This window comes from Phyllostomus discolor, chromosome 8, assembly GCF_004126475.2.
Source record: "Phyllostomus discolor isolate MPI-MPIP mPhyDis1 chromosome 8, mPhyDis1.pri.v3, whole genome shotgun sequence".
In the NCBI taxonomy this organism is placed as follows: domain Eukaryota; kingdom Metazoa; phylum Chordata; class Mammalia; order Chiroptera; family Phyllostomidae; genus Phyllostomus; species Phyllostomus discolor.
The window spans coordinates 36575170-36598650 of NC_040910.2; the positions used below are offsets into that span (position 1 = coordinate 36575170).

Consider the following 23481-nt stretch of genomic DNA (forward strand, 5'->3'; position numbering starts at 1 on the left):
GCAGCAAGCACAGGGAAGAGGCCAGAGAGGGGAAAGGACAAAGGCAGTGAAGGAAGGGCTCCTGCTAGACCACAGCAGGTAGTAAGAGGCTTGTACAGCCAGGGGTGCGCCATCAGACCCACTTCAAGTGGAACGCACGATGGGGGATGATGAGAAACTTGGTCTTGAGTGTGGCCACACACACAAGCCTCTTCATTCTCCCCTTGCTGACCTGACCCTCCAACCTCTAGAAAGTATCCCCGATGGCCTTCGTCCCTCATGGAAGCCATGTCAGTCCACAAATTCACAGGGTGCCCTCACATCTGCTGTGCCCCAAACGATAGTCAGACTTCCCTTCCTGTGCCTGCAGCGGCAAGCTCCCATTTCGATCTCAGGAACACACAGCTGTTCTGATAATGACACAGTAAAGTACGAGGACAGCTTCACGGTCAGGGTGTCACTGCTCCTACCTTAACCCCCAGGAGCTCTGAGACCCTGAGCACCGCACATCCCCAGTGGGGACCTCAGCTGCTTCATCTAAGTGTGAGGGGCTGGACCAGCTCTTAGATTCTTTGGCTTAAACCCTGAATATATGAACTCCTTTATAACTTGATGTTGAGTTCTACATGAGCCCTGGAGCCCCACGCCTAGCAAGGGCCTGGCCATTGCAGGGCCCTCACGCCTGGGAGGGGAGCCTGGGAATGAGTATAAGAGGGTAGAAGAAGAGCTACAAGGCAGGGGTGAGGTGGAAGGGGTCCGAGGGCAAGACCCTTAAAAAGAGAGACGTGGAGGTTGGAAAACATTGGGAAGAGGGAGGGCATGGAGAGGAGATAATATGTCTTTCTTCTTTTATCCCAATATCACAGCTCTGTTTATTCTGAGAAGCAACCAGCTGCAGCTCCAAAATAGATATGCCGAGAACCGCCTCTAATGACAGAGAAATCTGTGGGAACCAAGGTTAGAATAGGCCTTTCCAAGGGATGGGAGCAGAGAAGAGCCTGGAAGGGAGACACCCTTGGGTGCTCTTTCCACTCCCACCCTGCTGGCTCCCCTCCTCCCCCCCCGCCCAGCCCACGGCAGAAGTGGTTCTTTCCGCAGCCACGTGGACACAGAGCTGAAAGGCTGCAGAGCAGGGCACGGCCTGCAGACACGCACAGGCCCTGGCGCGAGCGACCAGCCCCTCGCTGGCAGGGGTGGCACGGCCAGGTGTGACAGACGGCTTTCTCCTTCTCATACCTGAATATCCTTTCCCCGAAGCTTTTCTGAGCACAGGAGAGAGCGTAAGACAGCCCAAGAGAACCCAGGGAGTTTGTTAAGTGTGCTGTGTTAAGAATGTGTCTGTGTGTACACGCAGGCACAAAGGAAAATGGTGCGAGATGGAGTTCAATGCGCAAAGCAGACTGTATCCAAGACTACTGCATTAAGGGAGAGGCTTGAAGGTGTTTCCAGGCACAGCAGGGGCAGCTGGGAGTTTATAGCCCATGGGCAAGACGAGGGAATCAGTGGTTGGAAATCACTAGGAGGAACTAGGCTAGGTGTCAAGGGTGAGGGGATTCTTGCTGAACTGAGCTTGCCAGGCCAAGGACGGCAGGCAAAGGGTGAGGCCTGGTCGAGAAGAGGAGCCTCAGGGGAGCCTCAGTAAAATTTGGCCAAGGAGAGAAAACTTATCGGTAAAGCAGAGAGGTCAGGAGTTGGAGGAGAGACACCAGGGCTTTGGCAGGCCCCTGGTCTTGCTATGTTGTTTCTTTTCCCACAGAAAGCACATGCTGCGTTGTGCCACGGGTAAGTTCTGTGTCTGTGCAGCTGCTTCCCCAGGGTGCCTCCTGCCCTCCCTCAGCACCGGGCTGCGATTAGAATCAACTCAACAAGGTCACTAAGCCCCCACCAAGTGGGCGGACAGGAGAGAGAATACAAAGGAGCAACGTGTGATGTAGGAACTTACAACCAAGCTGGGCAGACAGATGTGTCCACAAATCAAATTGTACCCGGGGAGCAACCAAACAGAAAGGGGTTGACGCCGCCTGATTGGGCAGGGCAGCCTCCAGGCTGGGCCTTCGAGGATGACAAGTCTGTAAACAAAGGAGGTGGACGTGGAAGGTTGTCAGCAAAGCTCAGAATGAATGTGGACAAGACAGCAGAAAAGCGAAGGCTTGATAAGGATTTGGTAGGGGGCTCAAGAGTTGAACACTTTCAGTTTAAGGTAAATAGTTATAAGCTTAGTAAGTAATGCATATGTTAAGCCTTTTGTTTCAGAACCTACAGATAAGGCCCATCCTGGCTCCTGGGAGAGACAGCCGACCTCCTGGGGCACTGCTAAAGATACCACCTGGGGGGCAAGTGGGGGGGGCATTGTGTTCCAGGGAGAGACAGACGACCACCCGCCCCTGGGAACAGCTGACTGCCCAGGGCGAGAATACTGCAGTTTTTAAATCTAATTTTCCCTGAATTTCAAAATGCCTCACCACACCTTGCTTATTCTCTGCAATAAAAACATTGGCCCAGAAAGAAAATGTAAGACGGTTTGTTTTAGGGTGCGAACCTGCTGTCTTCTCAGATCGCTGGCCATCTGAATAAAGTGCCCATAAAGATTGAATCCCTGTCTCTGTTTATTGGCTTTGGCAAATGACAGGCAGCATGAGCTCTGGTGTCTTTTCTGGTTTCAGATTCAAAGTGCCAAGGCTTCTTTATGAAGGTGGCTCTACCCAACAGCGATGCCTAAGATACTGTAGATTTGGGGCAGCAACTTCATGGTCAATGCATTCATTTAAGCAAGAAAAATTAGTCTCACCTCAAATGGGGGGCAACAATAAGGGACGGATACAGGAAGGTTTCTAGAATCCTCAGGAATTTGTACCCAGTTGGAGAAGGAGCCCAAGTCATCTACAACCTTCTCCAGCACGTGGGACCACGGTGAGGCCTATCATTAAGTCAGAGGATGAGAAGGTAGGCTGAAAAGTCGTGTTTGGGACTGGGGCCATCCATGGATGGGTAGAGGAAAGTGGGAGGGCCAAGCAGGCTTGCCTAATAATAACTCAAGAATTCAGGGGCCCAATTCCATTTGGTCCCCTGAACTGAACATGATGTCTCCCAGCCCCATGCCCCTGTATGTCTGCCTGTCTAAGGCTTTTTGCAAAGTCCACTTCTAGTTCCCCCCTCTGTCATAAAGCTTGCCTTCCCATCCCTTAATAAGATCAATTCTTGCTCTGCATTAGGCACATCGTGTTTATTGTAAACATGTTAGGCTCAGTGGTTTGGACTACAGGATTCTTACAAGCTAGGAATAGTACTTTACACACGTTGTTCCCCAATTGCACTTAGCACAGGACCTGGAACATATGAAGCAGGCCACCACTCACCTGGGAGTATGAAATTCAATGGCCACGGCCAGTCAGTCCCCTGGGGTACATTCTGCAGCTGCCCAGGGCCCCCCTTCCTGCGTGTTCGGAACTGTCCCTTGCAGCTCTGGTGAAGTAGCTAACAGCATAGCTGCATCCCTTACTAGCAGTGTCCCAGACACAGTCCAATGCCTCTGAGCCTTGGTCTCCTCCTCTGTAAAATGGGGCAATAATACAGCTGTTTCAGAGCTGCACTAGGATTCTGCTCGAGGCTGTACACAGAGCGCACAGACACACCCCCAGGCACTCCACAAATGGCGCCGGGAACTGGAGGGCAGAGTCCGGGTCTAATCTTAGCCCCGCAGTGGCCTGGGTATTTCCTTACTTCCTCGTCTGCAGCACTGGCAGAGTAATCTTGACCCACAGGACTGGGGTGGCTGAGATGACCAGTAAGAATTCACAGAAACATGCCCCAGAAACTCTTAGGGACTGTACCAGCTCTGCACGTGGCAGACCCTCCTGGGGCTTCTGCCAAGAGCCGTCACAGAGCCCAAGCCCAGGCACTGGCCAAGGCCAGACCGGGTGTCTCTGGCTTGCTCAGGGAAGGAGGCCTGCAACAAGAGAGGCGGAGATAGGCTGCAGGAGCCTTGTGGAGTGGGAGGGAAGGGCAGGACTGGAGCCGAATCAGAGACTCACAGAGGCTTAGAGTGGGAAGAGATGTAAGAGTTTGTGCAGTCCAAACTCCAGCCAGGTGCAGGAGTTCCCTCCTGGCCACCTGCTGCTTGAATGCTTCTCGTGATAAGGACCTCACTACCTCAAAATGTTAGCAGTCTGTTCCATTGCTCAGACCTCTAATGATAAGAAAGCCTTGTTGTATTTATATTCAGCCCGATTACACTTTTCTGTCACTTCCTGGGTCTGCCATACACAGTGCAGAACTCATTTCACGTCCACCTAACAACATTTCTGTACAGACAACAGCTCACCTGCTCCTCCAGCTTCTCCAGTCTAAACTGCCTTGTGTCCTTCAAGCAGCCTCACAAGACGCATTCTTCAGATCCTTCACCTCCCCAGAGGGACACTCCCAGAAAGCTCTTTCCCACGAGCTCAAATCGGGGCCCTCAGAACCGGGCCCAGGACCACAGGAGTACCAACAGGATGTACTGGCCCTTCTCTAGTCCCTGCCCCGACACGGAGGTTTTCCCAGGCCCCGTGGGACACCTGCGCTTTTTCCCATTTCCCACCTTGAGGGGAGCGCGATGGCTGTTATCCTCGGAAGCCTGGACTCAGGCGCCGGTATCGTAAGACTTCCCAGCCGACTCGGGTCACGTGGGTCTCTCCGAGACAATGCTGGCAAAGCAGTTTTGACAATACCAGCTCTTACTAAATGAACCTCATTTCCACCCAATGGTCATCAATTTCACGTGGGAATGGTTCTTTGCCTGCACGCTGATTCTCTCTCATCCTGGTCTGAGAGAGAAGCACTAACCAGGTCAGCCTGGGATGGACTTGCGATGCTGGGTCCCTCCTGCCCAATCACAGGGCTCAGCATCACCCCCACTAGCCTCGCCGGTGAGGGTCAGGATGCTACTAAGACAGGATAGAGAGAAGCTAGGAAAATTCCCTGGGAAGTGAAATAAGGAAACTGACAAGAGAGCTGAACACAGTGGCGGAGCAATCCACAGCCAGGGGCAGATGGTCCCAGGGCAGAAGGCCCAGTGCCTGGCAGGGGGTAAGGCTGGGAAAACGAGGACCTCGCCCCCACGGTAACCTCTCCTCCCCTGGCCTTTCCTCCCTGGAGAGACCATCTAGGCCTCAGGTGTACTTCAGCTCTAGGCCCAGAAAAGCAGCAAAACCAGGTGGGCCAGCCAAGACCAACTGCCATGACCAGAGAGTCCCTGCCCTGCCACTGACCAATCAGTGGATACTGTGACCCTAACAGAGCACTTCTGGAAAATTGATGAATGTTCTACTGGAACCCTCCCCGAGACTTCCCCTAAGATTCCCACCTGCAAGGGGAAGAGAAAAACCTTGAGACAAAGGACCCAGCCACAGTCTCCCTCTGGGGAGCAGCCAGATGCATTTCCTTTCACTTCTTCTTCCCCCACTTCTTCCCCCAGGAGCACATGTGTCTCCTACACTCTAAGTCAGCAGGCGGCTGGCAGCTCGTCCCAGGCTGATCCCCTGAACCTGTCCCCAAGGCCCTCTCCTCTCTGACCGCCCAGTGAGCTGAGGCGGCCCAGCCCAGGCTCTCCTGTTGCCTCCTCCATGCTACGCCCTTCCTTGTTTTACCGTCCCCACTTTAATAAATGCACCTTGCCCTGGCCTGTGAACCAAAAGGTTCCTGGTTTGACTCCCAGTCAGGGCACATGCCTGGGTTGTGGGCCAGGTCCCTGGTTGGGGGTGTGTGAGAGGCAATCAATCCATGTATCTGTCACACATCAACGGTTTGTTCTCTTCCTCTGTTTCTCCCTCCCTTCCCTTCTCTCTAAAAATCAAGAAATGAAATTTTAAAATAAGTAAATGAATACATGTACCCTCACAGTCACCTGGCCTGGTGTAGTGAAATCTTTCCTACATGAAGTCGAGAAACAACACACTAGCGACTGGGCCTGGAAAGACGGGCCCTCTCAGGGCCAGGCCTCTGTCTGGGAGCACTACCAAGGGGCTTCCCGCAAAGCCAAAGGACCCCGGAAGAGTTAGGGTGGAGCATAGGTAAGGGGAAAGTGGAGCAGTTCAGGGGATGGCAGTGGGGCTGGGGACAGAGACGGGGGGTGGCAGGAAACAGGAGGAGACAGGCTGTCCCAGGCGCCTGTGTCTCCCAAACACCCCTCCGGGAACACACAGAAAGCCTCCCACAGGGGATGAATTCACCCCAATAATAAATCTTCACCAGGACCTGTTATGCTGTGGCCTCCAGGGGCCAACCCCTTCATCCCTTTCCACCAGACCGAGTCGGTCCCGGGAAGGAGGAACACTGAAAGTCCTCGTCTCACCAGCACAAGGAAATGACACATACCTGCCATGCTCAGAGGGAGCCCCTGGGTGAGTCACGCCCAGGAAGTGAAAAAGAGAGAACACGTCGTCCCAGAAAAGGGTGGGGAAAGGGGAGGAGGGCCCAGGCCCTGGGCAATGCTGGCTCCTGGCAGTGCCACAGGCGCTAACTTTTCACCGACTTTACAACTCTATTGGCCCTGCCTCCAGGGTCACAGACTGGGTCAGCACAACGAGGGGAGGCTCCAGGCCAGACCTGGATTAGAGCAGACCTGCCAGCGATTGGTCAGCAGTCTGTGTCCTTAAAAGGAAGTTCCAAAGGGAGACCAGGGCCTTCCCTTCCACCAGCCCATCCCAGGCAGGTTAGTAAACACCAGGGAGACACACACTCAGCTCACTGCTCCGGGACACAGAGGTTGTGTGTTCTTGGCACAACTGAGCAGAGCTGTCTGTCAGATGGATTTGAGGATGAGAAACGTTCCTGATGGAGCATGTTGGATCCCCCAGGTTATCAGTGACGGGAAGTGGGGGTGGGGAGGTGGGCAGGAAAGCTGCTCTAAAGCCCAGAGAACCTGGGTCTCAAGGCCCAAGGAACCGCTGCTCATTGGGAACCCCGGAAGCGCAGGCGGCTGGGGCCTCAGCTGCACCCCAACTCCCTCGGAGACCATCTTGGCTACCAGAGGAAGAAGGGTCCTTCCAGCTCCCTTAGCGTGACCTCCTAATTTTACATAGAAGGGGCCTGGCTCCCATGTGCCCCTGACCCATGGTGCCACCAGGGAGTTGGAGGGAGAGCTGGGCTGTGGCTCTCCCTGCAGGGGTCTTTCCTTTAAGAAACCAAATCTTCCCCACCCTTCCCTTCATCACCCCGCCGGCTATTTGAATGACCAAAACATTTAATTTAGAAAATAATTGAGGGCTCTTTTTCCTGGTTGTCATCTGGAAGGAGAAGAAATCCCCAACTCTAGACCCAGAAGGCAAAAGAAATACAGTTCTGGCTTTTTTTTTTTTTCTCCATCCTGCTAGTCAAAATATACCAGGTGCAATGTTCTATAGACAAGTTTCTCACATCCTTTTTTTATAACATACATGGCATCATTTGGGGGCAGTTCGCGGCATTTTAGGGCATCATGCCAGGGGAAATCCTGCCACTGCCACCCCCACCACTGGGTTTAACTGCCCTGAGCTCCTTCCACCAAGCGAGGACACAGAAAAAAGAAAACTGTCTATGAACCAGAATTCGGGTCCTTATCAGACACCAAACCTGCCAGTGTCTTCATCTTGGACTTCCCAGCCTCCAGAACTGTTGTTTAAGCCACCCAGCCTATAGTTTTTCCACAGCAACAGCCTAAAGAAAGGCACCTGCTTGAATAAATGAATGAATTCAGATAACACTTCAAGCCTGTGCTTTTGCCATTATGCCAGAGCACCTCCTCGCTCTCTGTCTCTTCACTTCACCCAAATCTCCCCTTCAACAAAGGCTGGTCCTCCCTGTAGCCCGTTTATAGGCTATTTCCGGTCCCTCATCCAGAGTTGGTCAAGGAGGGAGAAGAAAGCGGGGCTCTCACAACACATCCAGGATGTCTCACAAACACAGCCCACCTCCCCACAGGTGGGTGGCTGGGACACGGTGCTCCCAATGGCTGTTGAGGAAGAGGGCAGGCACGGGGGGCTCTTGTGCCCCACAGATTTGGGAGGGAATCCTCTGCTGTCAGTTGCTGGCATCCCCTTTCTGTCCCATGTGGCCATGAGCAGAGCCTGGAAATGATGGGGGGACCATGAGGTATGTCAACACCAATTGAAATGGACCTGGAACTATCTGACAGGTACAGAAATTCTTGAGGACAGAAGTGTCACCAAGCAGAGAAATTTTAGTCTGTGGCTATTTAGTTTTTCATGAATCTCTATAGTTTTATTAGGACAAAAACTGACAGCGTGGTGTGAGGGGTTTACGTTTAAACAAAGTTTTCACAGAAACCTAACACGTGTCCAGAAAGACTCCACAGTGGAGCTCCAGATGCGAGTCTGGATGACGTCAGAGCTGATGGGTCTCATGAGTCAAGGCAGCACTTTGGGTGTTAGCTAATTCTTGGGATTAAATTTTTTTTTTGTTTTGTGTTTTAAATCAACCACTGGCCCAGTATAAAAGTTTAAACTTCTCCTGAGACCAGGGCTCTTGAGATAATCCAATCCTTGGATCGATTCAATGAACTTGTGCTGTCGGTGACTGAACCCACCACCAGTGGTTTCAGAGTTTGGAGTTCAAATTTCAAAAACCAGAAAGTTTATTTTGAAATCATTATAGATTCACAGGAAGTTGCAAAACTAGGACAGAGTCTCGTGTACCCTGACCCACCTCCCCCTTAAACGGTGCCATCTTGTAGTTTAATAGCAAACCCAGAACACTGACATTGATACAATACTGTGATGAGACAACAGTTCTAATTCCATTTTCACCATTTTTAACATGGACTTGTGGGTGTTTCTATGCAATTTTATCCCATGTACATGATTTCGTAACTACTTCAGAGTCAAGATACAGAACTGTTCTACCACCATGAAAGAACTGCCCTGTGTTACCTCTTTACAGCCACACTTGCCTCCCCCTTTCCTGCAACTATAGCCCCGCGCCACATAACAATGGTCCCGTCAATGACAGACCACACATATGGTAGTGATCCCGTAAGACTACAGTGGGGCTAAAAAGGTTCTACCACCTAGGGATGGCATAGCCTTCTAGCAGCGTAGAGCAACGCATTCCTCGCGTGTTTATGGCGATGCTGGTGTAAAGCAGCTACTACTCTGCCCTCTTCTACGACTGTATGGAAGGGTAGCACACACAATTATGTGCAGTGCCTGCTATTTGATAATGATGACTAATGACTATTATCACAGGTTTATGTGTTTACTGTACTATTTTTATTCTTATTTCAAAGTGTATTCTTTCCTTTTTAAGTATATTTTATTGATTATGTTATTACAGTTGTCCCAGTTTATCCCCTTTGCTCTTCTCTGCCCAGTACCCCCTTCTCTCCAGCAATCCCCACCTTAGCTCACGTCCATGGGTGATCCATGTACATTCGTTGGCTTCTCTGTTTCCTATACTATTCTCAACATCCCCCTGTCTATTTTGTACCTACCAATTATGTTTTTTAATATATTTTATGGATTATGCTATTACATTTATCCCAATTTACTCCCTTAGCCCCCCTCCACTCAGTACCCTCCTTCTCTTCAGCAATCCCCCCGCCCCTTAGTTTATGTCTATAAGTCATGCTTATAAGTTCTTTGGCTTCTCTATTTCCTATACTGTTCTTAACATGCCCCTGTCTATTTTCTACCTCCCAATTATGCTTCTTAATCCCTGCACCTTTCTCCCCATTCTTTCCCCTACCCCTCCCAGCTGATAACCCTCCATGTGATCTCCATTTCTGTGATTCTGTTCCTGTTCTGCTTAGTTTGTTTTTTTAGATTCAGTTGTTGATAGTTGTGAATTTGTTGTCCTTTTAATGTTCATAGTTTTGATCTTCTTCTTTTTCTTAAATAAATCCCTTTAACATTTCATGTGATAATGTCTTCATGATGATGAACACCTTTATCTTTGCTTTGTCTGGGAAGCATTTCATCTGCCCTTCCATTCTAAATGAAAGCTTTGCTTTCAGTAATCTAGGCTGAGGTCCTTGCTTTTCATCACTTTTTGAATACTTTTTCCCAGTCCCTTCTTGCCTGCAAAGTTTCTTTTGAGAAATCAGCAATAGTCTTATGGGAACTCCTTTGTATGTAACTCTCTGCTTTTCTCTTGCTGCTTTTAAGATTCTCTCTTTATCGCCCTGGCTGATGTAGCTCAGTGGATTGAGCACAGGCCTACAAACCAAAGGGTTGCCAGTTCAATTCCCAGTCAGGACACATGCCAGGGTTGCAGACCAGGTCTCCAGTTGGGGGCACGTGAGGAGCAACCACACACTGATGTTCCTCTTCCTCTCTTTCTCCTTCCCTTCCCCCCTTCTCTAAAAAATAAATAAATAAAATCTTTTTTTTAATCCTCTTTTTATATTTAACCTTTGGCATTTTAATTATGATATGTCTTGGTGTGGTCCTTTTTGGATCCAATTTATTTGGGACTCTCTGTGCTTTCTGGACTTGTATGTCTATTTCCTTTGCCAAATTTTTTTCATTGCTTTTTCAAATAAGTTTTCAGTTTTGTCTCTTGCTCTTCCCCTTGTGGCATCCCTATGATTTGGATGTTGGTACATTTGGAGATGTCCCAGAGTCTTCTTATACTATCCTTATTTTTTTGAATTCTTATTTCTTCTTTCTGTTCTGGTTGAATGTTTATTTCTTCCTTATGTTCCAAATCGTTGTCTTGAATCCTGGATTCCTTGCCTTCACTCTTGGTACCCTGTAGACTTTTCTTTATTTCACTCAGTGTTAACCTTCATCTCTTCCTTCATGTTGTTGCCATACTCCATGAGTTCTTTCAGCATCCTGATCACCAATGTTTTGAACTCTGCATCTGATAGGTTGGCTATCTCTGTTTCATCTAGTTCTTTTTCTGGGTTTTTGTCCTGTTCTTTCATTTGGGCCATATTTCTCTGTCTCCTCAATTTGGCAGCCTCCCTGTGTTTGTTTCTGTGTATTAGGTAGAGTTGCTTTGGCTCCCTGTAAAAGGCACCTGTAAACCATGTGGGGTGGAGCATTAGGCAATCACCAGGGTAGGGCAACCCACTTCATGGCTTTGTGGCTCTGTGTGTGGGGAGGACTCGGAGAGGGGACTGTGCTACTGCCTGGCTTCTGGGGTTTGCCTGGCACTCACCCCATTTCCAGTCACTTCACCCACTCCCCATATGTGACTGGCACCCTTCCAGCAGTTGCCCTGGTGTTAAATCCCAGAGTAGGTGGGTATGCGTATGTTTTAAGACTATGTGGGCCCTTTAAGTGAAGTTTTCTGAAAATCTGGCAGTGTTTTCCCACTGTTTCAACCCCCACTGATTTTTACAGCCAGAATTATGGAGATTCATCTTCCTGGTACTGGAATACTGGACTATGCAGTCTGGCCTGGGGCTGGGATCACTCACTCCCAAGGTATCCTGACAGATTTTTATCCACCACACGTGAATGAGGGACTCCCCATGCGCATTCCACTGCCACCATTGCCTCACCACCTCACGCCACACTTCCTCGCCTCTCCACCTTGTCTCCATCTCTGCCCCTCCTACCCATCTAGATGAAGGTGACTTCTTTAAATCCTTGGTTGTCAGACTTCCATACAGTTCAATTTTCTGACAGTTCTGGGTGTTATTTGTTTTGATATTTAGCTGTAATTCCTTTTTGTGTTGTGCAAAGAGGGGAAGCATATCTACCTATGCCTCCATCTTGACTGGAAGTCAGAGTATACTCTTTCTACTTATAAAAATAAGTTTTATAACAGTATGCCACATTACACCTGCAGCAGCCTCATGCATCTCATGTTTACTGTTGGTTGCATCATTTTATCTTGTGCTTGATTTAATCTTATGTTGTTTTGTATAATAACATGCTGTATAGGCTTATAGCCTAAGAGCAATAGCCTATACCATATAGCCTAGGTATGTAGTAGGCTATGCCACCTAGGTTTTTTTTTAAGTGCATTCTATGATGTTCGTACAACAAAACTGCCTAACAACACAGTTCTTAGAACATATCCCATTGTTAAGCAATGCATGGGAGTGCTACACTAATTTGTTCTCTATCTCTCTAGTTTTGTCCTTTTAAGAATATTACAGAAATGGAATCATACAGTATGAAACCTTTTGAGATTGACTTGTTTTCACAAAACATAATGCCCTTGAGATCTATCCAGGTTATTGCATGTATCAGTAGTCCATTCTTTTTTATTGCTGAGTAGTATTTCATATCATGGCTATACCAGTCATACACTGAAAGTTATCCAGGTTGTTCCCAGCTTTTTTCTGTAGCTCTTGAACAAAAAGGAAACTAGTTCTGCTTCACACTGCAGAGCCTTCTGAATTCCTGATGAGCAGTACACTTTCAGGTGCTGTGCATGCATAGCATGGGGAAATGACTGCAGTCTGTGAGCTGGCTTTTCCCTTGCAGCTCATTCCTGCTGATCCTTCAGGTTTTAAGGGGAATGTCACCTTTCCCGAGTAGGCTTTCTGTTGATAACCATCCCTCTGGCCAGGATTCTACAGCTCCCATAATCTCATGTGTCCTTGGTCCCTGTATACCACCCCCACCAGCACAGGTCTCAGTATTTGTTGAATCAGTAGATTAACAGCAATACTCTCATCATGGTCATTTTCTAGCACAGGCCATCCCCACGTGTGATTACAACACACCCTCGAAGCAACATCTTAAAGAAGGATGGCCGTGATCCAGTGGGCCATGTTTTCTTACTTGAACAATGTTGTGACTGAAATAAAGATAAGACCACTGGTAGGGTCTTCAGGTGGTTCCAAGGTTTTGTTATTATAGATAATATTGTCATGAATCTCTTAATAGATAAGAGGTACATTTCTGCATATCTGATTGTTTCATTGGGAGAGAGTCCAAGAAGTAGAATGACTGAGTTGGAAGCATAAACTCTTACATCTTATAGAATATGTGCCAAGTTGCTTTCCTGAAAGGTAGTTGTATTAGTTTTCTACTGTTACTGTACCAAATTACCACAAACTTCACAGCTTAAAACAATACAAATTTGTCTTACAGTTTGGGGGGTCAGAAGTCCCAAAATTAAGGTGCCATCAAGGTCACATTCTTTCTGGAGGCTCTAAAGGAGAATCTTTTTCTTTGCTTTTTTCAGCCCTCTAGAAACTGCATTCCTTGGCTCATGGTCCCTTCCCCCATCTTCAAAGACAACAGAGTAACATCTTCAACTGGTTCTCTCTGTCTAACTTCTGCTTCCATTGTCACATTTCCTTCTGTCCTCACCTGCTCTGACCCTCCTATCTCATTCTTACAAGGACCTTGTGATAACATTAGGTCCGCCCCAATAATCCAGGATAATCTCCCCAACTCCAAATTTCTTAATTTAATCACACCTGCAAAGTCTCTTTTGCCATATAAATTAACATATTCACAGGTTTTTGGATGAGACACAGACTTCTCTGGAAGGCCATTATTCTGTACCCACCCATATTAAAACATTAAGACTCCCTTTGAACAAGAGTAAAGTAGTCTGAAGAGTTAAGAGGCAGAATGAAAAATAGCCATTTACTCTAAGAACACCAGTCACTCAAGATGGAAGGGCAAGGTCGTTTTTCAATTTCAGATACATACAGTACAATAAAAAACCAGGGATGATGCTGTGGGAAGACTGTCCCTAATATTAACATTGCGTTCAAGCCCAGGAAAGAAAGAACAACCTGTAAACATGTGACTTGGTCTGTTAAATCTTATAAATAGGCCAACCTGACCAGGAAGGCAAGCTCAGTTATCTCTTTTATATATGAACTATTGTCAAACCGTCTAGCAGTATATAAATGATTTATTGACACATAAATCATGAGCTTGCTGTCTGTTCTTTCTGCAAAGTTTCATTTAGGTTTTAGCCATAACACAATTATACATCGCCAATTCCCAAGCACTTTAGATATTACCGTTTCTCAAATTTAACTGCCCTCCCAGCAGATTCACATATCTGCTCACCACAGATCACAAACTGCTACATGGCCAAAGCTTGCAAATTTATTGCTGGGGACCACAGTTGTTTTGTCTGCCTGCAACACGTCCTCCCCCTTCACAGAAATTTCACTCACAGTCTTTGCAGGGAAGTATTCCTCCTCCCATGGCAACTGGCTAGTTCTCAAGGAGGCTGCCATCAAGGTAGACCCTCTCTCCTACCTCTTCCCTGTAGTCTGGACCACAGGATGTGAGGCATTACCCAAACTAGGGCAAACATGGCTCCCCACCCTCCTGGCCAGGGGGATTGGTCCAACCTGGACACATGATCTTAGCTAAACCAATCACAGTTCTTCTTTGGCATTTTAAAACTTTAGCTTAGGGGAAAGCTCTTTCCTGTGGTTGAGAAGGCTGTGGATGAGAGCCTGAATGCCATTAGCAGCTATGCCTCCCACCTTTTACAAAAGCCGTCCTAAAAGAATGAAGCCAACACGCAGAGAGGACCAAAGAGGCAAAGGGATTACACACAGAGACACTTGGCCAAGTCTAAGCTTCTAGCTGCAGGCATTCCTGAGTTCAGCTGCTTCCCGAATCTTCCTTTAGTTTGAGTTTGCAGCCAGCAAACCCCCTCTTTGGGGTTCCTGTCACCTGCAACTCTAAGAGTACTGACTATGACACTAACAGGTGCGTGGTGCCTTCCTTTCCTCACTTCATCCTCAGTAGCAGGCTTGTATCTGCTGATGTTGTATTTCTCCTGTTCTTGGGGAAAGTCTTCCAAAGTCACCCTTGGTCAGATTGCAGTGACTGACAGGCTAAATGAGTTGGCATTCCCAGGCTATTCCTCCTGGAGCAGTTGGACTGTGGGAGAGCACACCCCCAAAGCAGCATCTGCCTAGAACAACCCAACCACTAACGTGCCTCATTGGTTTCAAAGCTGGTCTTAGTCTGATCTGCTACTACAGGGTAGGATGGGGGTGTGTTGTGGTGTACAAAGTGTGAGTGTGTATGTGTGTGTGTGAGAGAGAGAGAGAGAGAGAGTGAGAGAGAACTCACCTGTGAACAAATGCATCAGGGACTTTGCTTCCTCATACTCAGAAGTCACCATGTACAATTAGGCCAAGATGGGCCCTTCCTATCCCATGAGAAGAAAGTGGAAGGAGGGAGAGAAATCCTACCACAGATGGCAAGCAATGGCCACTCCACCCAAGGTGTCCTGGCAAACAGTAGAACCTTCTTAGACAGAGCACAACATCCCCCAAACTCAGGGTGACTCCCTGGCGTGACACAGTAACCCCTCTGCCTTTTTCTCGGGCATCGGACAGAGCACGGCCCCATTCATGCTCATGGCAACTTTGTGCTGTAGACCTTCTGGGCCTCTTTCACAGTGGCTGCTACAGAAATATTTTGGCATTAAATCCCCTTTAATCCTGAGCCTAGATCAGCAACCCCAGGCACAGGCAGGGCGCCACCTCTCTCTCTCCTTGAAGTGACTGTGGCCTCAGTGGCTTAGGAAATGGAGACCCCATGCTTCTTATTGAATGCTTTTTGTTATTTTTGTTATAGAAAATGCTGAGACATTTTACTATTCCCCTAAGTTCAAAATAAAGTGCCTGCAAATCAATTGAAATTCCTACCTTGACGCTTCCAGCCACAACAAGTTCACAAGTGTGGGCTGGCCCAGGTGACCCATCCTCTAGCCACACTGAGCATATCATGTTCTTGCTCTAACAGGCATTTACAAGAAGAGAGGTGATTGGGAGGCTTTCCTGTCTTTTGTTTGCCTTGTGCACAGGAACACATTTTGACCTTTACTTGGCCTTCTGGCTATCGAGCATATGCTGAAGACTACAAATTTTATAGGTGAGTAGGTGGGTGACAAAAGCACTTTGGCAGTTTGTCAAGATAAGTGCACAGCACTTTTTTTTTAAATGGGATGGTGGGGGTGACACCATCCTATATTAACTGGTGCTTTGAAAGTGGGGAAGGGTGCAGGATCTCAGGGCTCAGACCAGCAGAAGGGAGTCTGGTCAGCTGGGGAGCTGCAAGGCAGCTCGACCCGTGGGCCCCCTGAGCCGCCTGTGGCGGGCACAGCAGAGCGCAGGGAAGGCGGAGCCCAAACAGCAGACTGAGTCATACTTATGGACAAGACCACAGAACAAAAGCTGTAGACAGGAGCTGTGCGGGGGACGGCACTCACGGCATTCCGCCCGCCCCGTTAGCCGTGTTCCTCTTTCCTGAAGTGATGGGCCACGTGGGATGTGGGATAAGGAAACCAAACACGGGTTCCATTTCCACATCATCCCTCGGCGGGCGGTTCTAACCCTCAGAACCAGGTGTGGGCTGAGAGATTTGCTTACAACTGACATTTTATTTTTAACTTTTCCTGTAAAATAAGCCTATGTTTTATTCAGAAGAAAAGGTTTATAAAAATTATCCTGGAAATTTTAAGATGTGGATAATTTACAGTTAAATTTTAAACGGTGAAGACTAATGGACAGCATGAGTACAGTCCTATGGTAAAAGATCTTCTTAGAAGAGCAGTTCTAGTCTCAGACAGACCCCCCCCACGCCCCCCAGCCCAGTCCCTGAGACCACGAATGAGAGGCAGCAGAGCTGGGGGCCAGGTGCTGCCCCCACGTTGCTACAGGGCCTTAGGCAAGTCACTTCCCTGCGTTCTCACTTTTGTATTTTTATTTAAAAAGTAAAAGAAACAACCTACAAAATAACAATCACCCACATTTCCAAACCCCCCAATTGACCACTGTTAACACATTGGCAACCATTTTTTTTATTTGTTACGAAAAGGGTTGAACTGGGTGATTGCCAAGGACCTTTCCAATTTAACTTTCTCTAATTCTGATCATTATTCCATGGACCCAGTCGTAGCATAGACCACATCTGTCTCTCCACTGCTCCCCCACCAAACAACCATATTTCTAAGGAGTTAGTGGTACCGTGGTTAACCAGTGACACTTGTATTATATCTGACCTCTTAAGACCTTATTGTACAGCAGGAGTTCCCAACTTTTTAACAGAAGGCTCTTTTCGGCTTCCCCCTGACGTCATGGGATTAGAAGGTGGGTAGCAGCACTGCCCCTGAGGGAAGCTGCGCCCTCCTTCTAAACCAAGCCAGAGCTTCAAGGACAGCTGGCATCACCGGTCTTTCCTGCTGGGGTCCTCATTACAAAGAGACGCTACAACTGCCTGGAGGAAATCTCACCGAGGAGAATGCAAATGTCTCTGGAATGTTTGTTCATCCTTGGCCAGCCTCCCCATCTTCAGGACTTCAATAATATCCAAATTCTATTTGTTGGTCCTACTTTACTTAAATTACTGTAAATCACTGATGTTACATGTGTTACCATCTCTTGTTTCAAGCATTTGCAAATTCAGCTCTTTTTCAGGCCACTACTAAGCACATCACCACCGAGGAAGGCCCGAGACACAAACTTCACACACCTACACCAGTGGTTGCTTCCCTGGTACCTCTGTCACCCCGTGGGCATGTTCGGACTCACTCATCTTCCTTATTGAAAGGACAGGGCCATGTGCCTTCCCAAGCCAGAACTATAAGCCTCCAGAACGTTTCTGGGTGAGGTTTTGATTGCGTGATAACCAGCCATCTTGCTCACAGGACCCGAGGAGTTAGGGAGTGGAGATATCGATGCAAATGACTCTCACAGCCACAAGACAAATACTGTGTCTCTGAAGGAGGACTCAGTTCTGTCCGCCGAGGCCTCTGGAGGGCGGGTGGCTGTCGTCTCTCGGTGTGCTGCATTGCGAGAGCTTCCAGGCACTCGAGACACATGCGCCTCCCATTCTCTCATTTTACAAGATGGAGGGACAGGACTGGTTTGCCCAAGAGAACTCTTATCTCTAAATTTGTAAAAGACCTTGACATGTGTGCAAGACATTAACAGACATTATTATCTTTTTTGAGCCTTACAGCAACTCTGTGCCTTAGACAAGTCAGGCGTTCTTAGTCCCATTCCACAGGTGAGCAAAAGGAACGCGGGGCTGTTGAGTGCAGGACCCAAGGTCAGAGGTACTAAGGGGTAGACCTCGAGCTGACCCTCTGCCTCCCGGCCCAGTGTCTTGTCACGACATGGCACTGCCTCTGGGAATCCAACCAGAAGACTGGTTTTTGCTTGAGGAAGGGCAGGTGCCAAAGGAAGAATAAGGAAGTAGAGGTGGAAGGACAGAAAGGGACTGGAGATCTCCAGCTGTGTGCTGTGTGTTTTGCTGGGTTCTTTCTATTTGTTAGTTTATATAATTGTCATAATAGCCTAGTGAGGTAAATACTCCCATCCCCTTTGAAAACAAAGATTTAGAGAAATTAGAAAAATTTGACCTAAATCATATAGTCAAGACAAAAGAAAAAAGGAATCTAAAATTGAAATATATGTTTTCAGATTCTAGACTCTCTAGTCTTCTCGACTGTTTCATGCTAGACAACATCTGGGAATTCCCTCACTGGGACACCAACAGAGAGCAGGTGCCACCTGTGTGGCATCCGGCCTGGTGGTCTGAGGCTGGGATGTAAGGAATGTAAGGGACAGAGATGGGGGGGACATGGGTGGGTGATCTGAGGAGCTGGGGGCTGTTCAGCAGTGTGGAGAAGCATCCAAAGACAGAGGAACCAGGGACCGGAAGCACAGAGGGCTGCAAGAAGGGGGCTAGGGCAGAGCGGTGCCAGAGCATTGCGGCACAACCTCCAGATGGAAAAGACTGCAGGAAACGCAGTGGCTGGTAGGACACGGGCTTGGTGCAGGGCAGGACTGCGTGGGAGCAGAGAGGATTCTGCAAGCTGCCCTTCTGCATCACAGGCATCCTGAGAACAAGTGCAAGCAGAGAGATCCGGCCCTTCAAGAACCACCTACCCAGCCACCCCCACAAAGATATTACCCAATGCCAAGTAAAAGCAAAGCAGCAACCAATTTGGGCCCCCTGGATGATGAGCCAGTATCTCTGGAGCATAATGCTGGCCACCTCTGACAGCTACCTCCCTCTAGTTGCAGAGAGAAGCCAGGGAACTGTTTGTATTGTCTGCTGTGTTCCGTGGACAGTGCTAGGAGGTGCTATCACACTTCCTTTACTGGTTGCTAAGCAACAGCATTAAGATGATATACAAGGCTGAAGCTCTAAGAGGGGGGTGTGTGTGTGTGTGTGTGTGTGTGTGTGTTGGAGTGCATGCATGCTGGGGTGGAACTGCAGAGTCGAGTAGAGAGAAAAGTAGGCTTCGTTGCTTTTGTTTTGACTGAGGGATCTTGGCAGGTCAAGTTTAGGAGAGCCCTGTCCTGCAGAAGGAATGGGGATGGCAATACTCCTGAAGTGCAGGGAACCGATTAAGAAACGTTTGGGTGCTCACAACATAGAAAGAGGACCAGGTTTTGGGCAAGACTGCCCGCCAAGAACAGTATCTCAGAGAAGACAGGTTCCAGGCATCTAGCTTCACTAGTTTTCAATTTCTGGGATATTTCAGATTTATTTCCCCCGTGCTGCTCAGCTCTCATTTTATCTGGAGATTTTTTTTTTAATTGAGAGATCATTTTATCTGAATTCAGAGTTGCTGTAAGGCTCAAATTCTGGAAAGAAGAGCACCTTTGGTTTGTGAAATTCGAGGCCTTTCTGGGTCTATGTTGCTAGAATGGAATGCTGTCTGAGCCAGCAGAATGGGCTGGTTCGGGGGGAAGGGAATTCTCCATCTTTGTGGGTCTAAACAGGCTGGACAACCACTTGGCATGAAAGCTTCTCAGAAGACTGGCCTAGAAAGAGAAGTAGGTGCAGCAGGGCAAGAGGCAGAGGAACAGAGGCAAAGGAACTAAAAATAAAGGTTACGTTCTAAGAAGACGAGGTAAAATCAGCTTAACTGGACAAAGGTAAGGTAGAGAATGTTACAGGCAGAATTGTGTCCTCCGAAATTCCTGTGTGAAAGTCCTAACCTCCAGTACTGCAGAATGTGACTGTGTTTGGAGATGGAACTTGAATGAGGTAACTAAGGTAGAATAAGGTTATTAGGGTGGTCCCTAATCTAATACCACCAATGTCCCTATAAGAAGAGAACATGTGGTCCAGGACAAGTACATGAACAGACAGAAGACCATGAGAGGACACAGGGAGAAGTCAGCCATCTACAAGCCAGGAACACAGGCCTCAGAAGAAACCGACCTTGCTGACACTTAACGTTGGACTTCCAGCCTCCAGAATCATGAGGAAAAGATGTCTTTGGTTTAAGCCACCCAGTTGGTGGTATTTGTTGCAGCAGCCTGTGCTGACCAACACAAGAATGACAAGGAACGAGGCTGGGAGAGCAAACCAGACACCAACTGCAGAGGTGTCTGCAGTTGAAAAGCCCGGCTGAAGAATTCCAGCATAATGGGATTTGGAGATGGGTTTTACTTAGCAAGATTGATTATCAGAGTATTTCCAAACAGAAGGCCCACTGGAGAGGGGAAAGACAGGAGTCCCCGGTGACGCGGTCTGGGAAACACCAGCTAAGAGGTCTCATTTCTTGTGGAGTGTTATGTGCACTGCTGGCGGTGACATTTTCAGATGGTGACAAGTGATGTATGCAGAAGTGGAGAGACAGAAAGGCAGGGCATCCGAAAACCACATCACACAAGGAAGGGGTGGGAGACCACTCTTCATGTTAGGTCTGGATCAGAGATTAATGGGGGGTGGCCCCTCTCTTTGAGGGCTGTCATCCAGAGGACCGGCCAGCATTCTGGGCTGCCGCAGAGGGCCGTTCCCGCTCCAGCAGGTGTGTTTTAGAGGGTTCAGCCCTGTGGAAGTAAGAACTTCCCAGCAGTAAGACTTTTCCCACAATGATGAGCTCTCTGGAGAGGCATCTTCCACAGGTGCTCAAAAGAAAGAAGACCTTTCTCCAAGGGATGGAGTTTAGACTAGCTGACTTTGCGGTCTGTTCACTCCTTCCCCCAATAATTCTTGTTCTGGCAGAAGTGGGGGTGCATTTCTGGCCCTTTAAGATGCTCCACTTTTCTGTGATTGAAGAAAATTCTCCATCACTTTCCCCATTAGTCACAGCAGCATGGCGAGCAGAAAGCAAGTAGCTCTACAAGAACAGAGCACAAGTAAAGATTCACAGAACCCCTTTCCTGAGCTTCTTCTTCCTCATCCACAAGGGGGAAATGGAAATTCCAAGAGGGCAACTGCCTGTAATAAATACCATTGTCTGGAGTGACCAGACTTGTAGGTGAATGAGATTCTCCATAACTTCGGAATCACGGTGAATAGATTTTTAAAAGATACGTGGAGCCCTGGCCAGTGACTCAGTTGGTTGGAGCATCATCCCATACACCAAAAGGTTGCAGGTTCGATCCCGTTGGGGGCATATACAAGAGGCAAGCAATCAAAGTCTCTGTCTCACATTGATGTCTCTCTCCCTCTCTCTCTCTCTCCCCCTTTTTCTCCAATAAGCATGTCCTCTGGCAAAGATTTAAAAAATGATACGTGGAGAACTTATTTTATGCCAGACACTGCCTAAGCCACCAGACAGGGCTGAGAGTGGATTGGAGGGCAGGTGAGACGGCCTTACACAGCTCCCGAGAGTCCAGAGGAGAAAGTGCCCGTTGCTGCCTAAGGCCACATGCTGCGAACACAGTGAGAACAGGGCCGGCCATTCTGACTACAGGCCAGAGGAGATCAGGAAGGCAGAGGTGCAGCCAAAAGATGAGGAGGGTTTCGAGGGGAGAATAGAAAGAATGAAGAAGCCAGAGACGATGAGGAGCACTTGGGTAGAAGGAACAGATCTTCTGACAAAGGTGTGAGACGTGAACACCATTTCGAGAGACGAGGAGTGCGGGCACCTTTGGGAACGACAGGTCCAAAAGGCCAGTCGCTTGCAGCCAGTGGCATGAGCCTCCTCTCCTGCTCCCCAAATTTCTGCCACAGCCCAGAGCCTCACCATGACCCCCAGGGCGATGAGTCCTGGTCTCCTCCATGGCATCGCGTGTACATTTTCCTCTGAGTCATCTTCCCGTACGTGTCGACCCTGTCATAGGTCTTGTTTATCTTTCATGCCTGAATCAACCCTGTGTAATATAATTTGTCTACTTCTTACAGTTTTGATGGGTTACGAAGTCCCATAGCCAGAAAGTCAGATCTGCAGTCTCGGGAAGGCAACGCTGCCTTCCCAAGCTGTACAGAACCCAGCCCTGGCTCGGCACGCCTCTGCTGGGGGGCAGGCGCCCGCTCCCACAGGCAGTGTCCTCCGAGCCCTCGCCTCTACCTCCCCGTTCACCACTTGGGCTCGCCCCAGCATCCACATGGGCTGTCCTGCCCCGAGGGTGTAGCATCTTTGTTTAAACATGAGTAAAAGATGGTGATGTTTCTATTTCCTTTGGAGAGGGTAACAGAATTCCTGAAGGAAGAAAACTATGTGTTTAGACACATGCCTGCTATGGATTGAATAGCTGGATTCCCCTCAAATTCCCATGTGGAAATCCTAACCCCCACATGGATTGTATTAGGAGGTAAGACCTTTGGGAGGTGGCTAGGTCATGAGGGGGAGCCCTATGATAGGACTTGCGTCCTTCTAAAGGAGGCCCCAGAGAGACTCCTCCCCCTTTCCACTGGGCAAGGACACAGTGAGAAGACTGTCTATGGACCAGGAAGCAGGTCCCCCCAGACAAGGAGTCTGCCAGGGCCTCAATCTTGGACCGTCCAGCCTCCACAGCTGTGAGAAGAAAGGTTGTTTATCAGCTACCCAGGCCACGGTGTTTGGTGATAGCAGCCCAGATGCCTAAGATAACACTCCGCTAAATCACGGCAGTTAGATGAGGCTCAGGGAGGCCGGGCAGGTATCCCGTGTTCATTGCTCAGGAGAAGCAAAGGAAGAAGGAGGGGAAGGGGAGCAGAAAAAGAGACGAAGGCCGCAGGACCTGACCCTCTCCGTGACACTCTTCCTCCTCCCTCCAGTTCTTCAGTGAAACCACAACATCACACGTTTTGTGGGTTTGGATTTCTAGGGTCATGGGTGAATGGTCTGAGCTCTGTGCCTTGGGGTGATGAGACCAAACAAAATCTCATAGCACAGAGGCGGCCAGGGCACAAGGAAGTGAGTCTAGTACTGCCGAGATCCTGGGGCAAGACCTTGGACTGCCGTAGCCTGCGGGGCCACGGTGTCCGCCAAGTGTGATAGACAAGGGGCAGGGGGGTAGGGGACATATCAGTGACTGTGTTCTAACAGTGTGTGCCATTGATTAAAATAATTGTTAAATGTATTGAGTACTTATGTGCAATGCACCAATGCTAAGTGCTTTACGCACATAAATGTATAACCTCTTTTTAATCTTTGCACTATCTCTTTAAGGAAAGCACTACTGTTATCGCCATTGGGCTGTAGGAAAGCTGAGGGCTGGGGTGGGGGGTAAGAATGCACTTGAAGCCACATCTCCAGGAAGCGAGGAGCCACACCTTGAGTGTGAGGGCTTGCTCCCAACCGTTATGAACGCTGCCTGCTGATGGATTGTGAGTTGTTTGCTTGAAGGCGGATGTTCCCTTGCCTCCGCTGGGAGATGGGATTGCTCCATATTTAAAG

The 23481-nt window shown here is 48.6% G+C and overlaps 1 protein-coding gene across 3 annotated transcripts in view; it reads right to left on the reverse strand.

Annotated features, from left to right (window-relative positions):
- Positions 1-23481, reverse strand: part of PTK2B (protein tyrosine kinase 2 beta) — a 116764-nt gene that overhangs the window by 76419 nt on the left and 16864 nt on the right. The window contains exon 1 of one of the 3 annotated variants that reach the window (XM_028519427.2): positions 14060-14207. The exons of the other annotated variants lie outside the window; for them this stretch is intronic. The gene's annotated coding sequence lies outside the window, so the exon portion shown is untranslated. Of the gene's footprint in view, positions 1-14059; positions 14208-23481 lie in introns of those variants that run through there. 3 annotated transcript variants of the gene reach the window in all.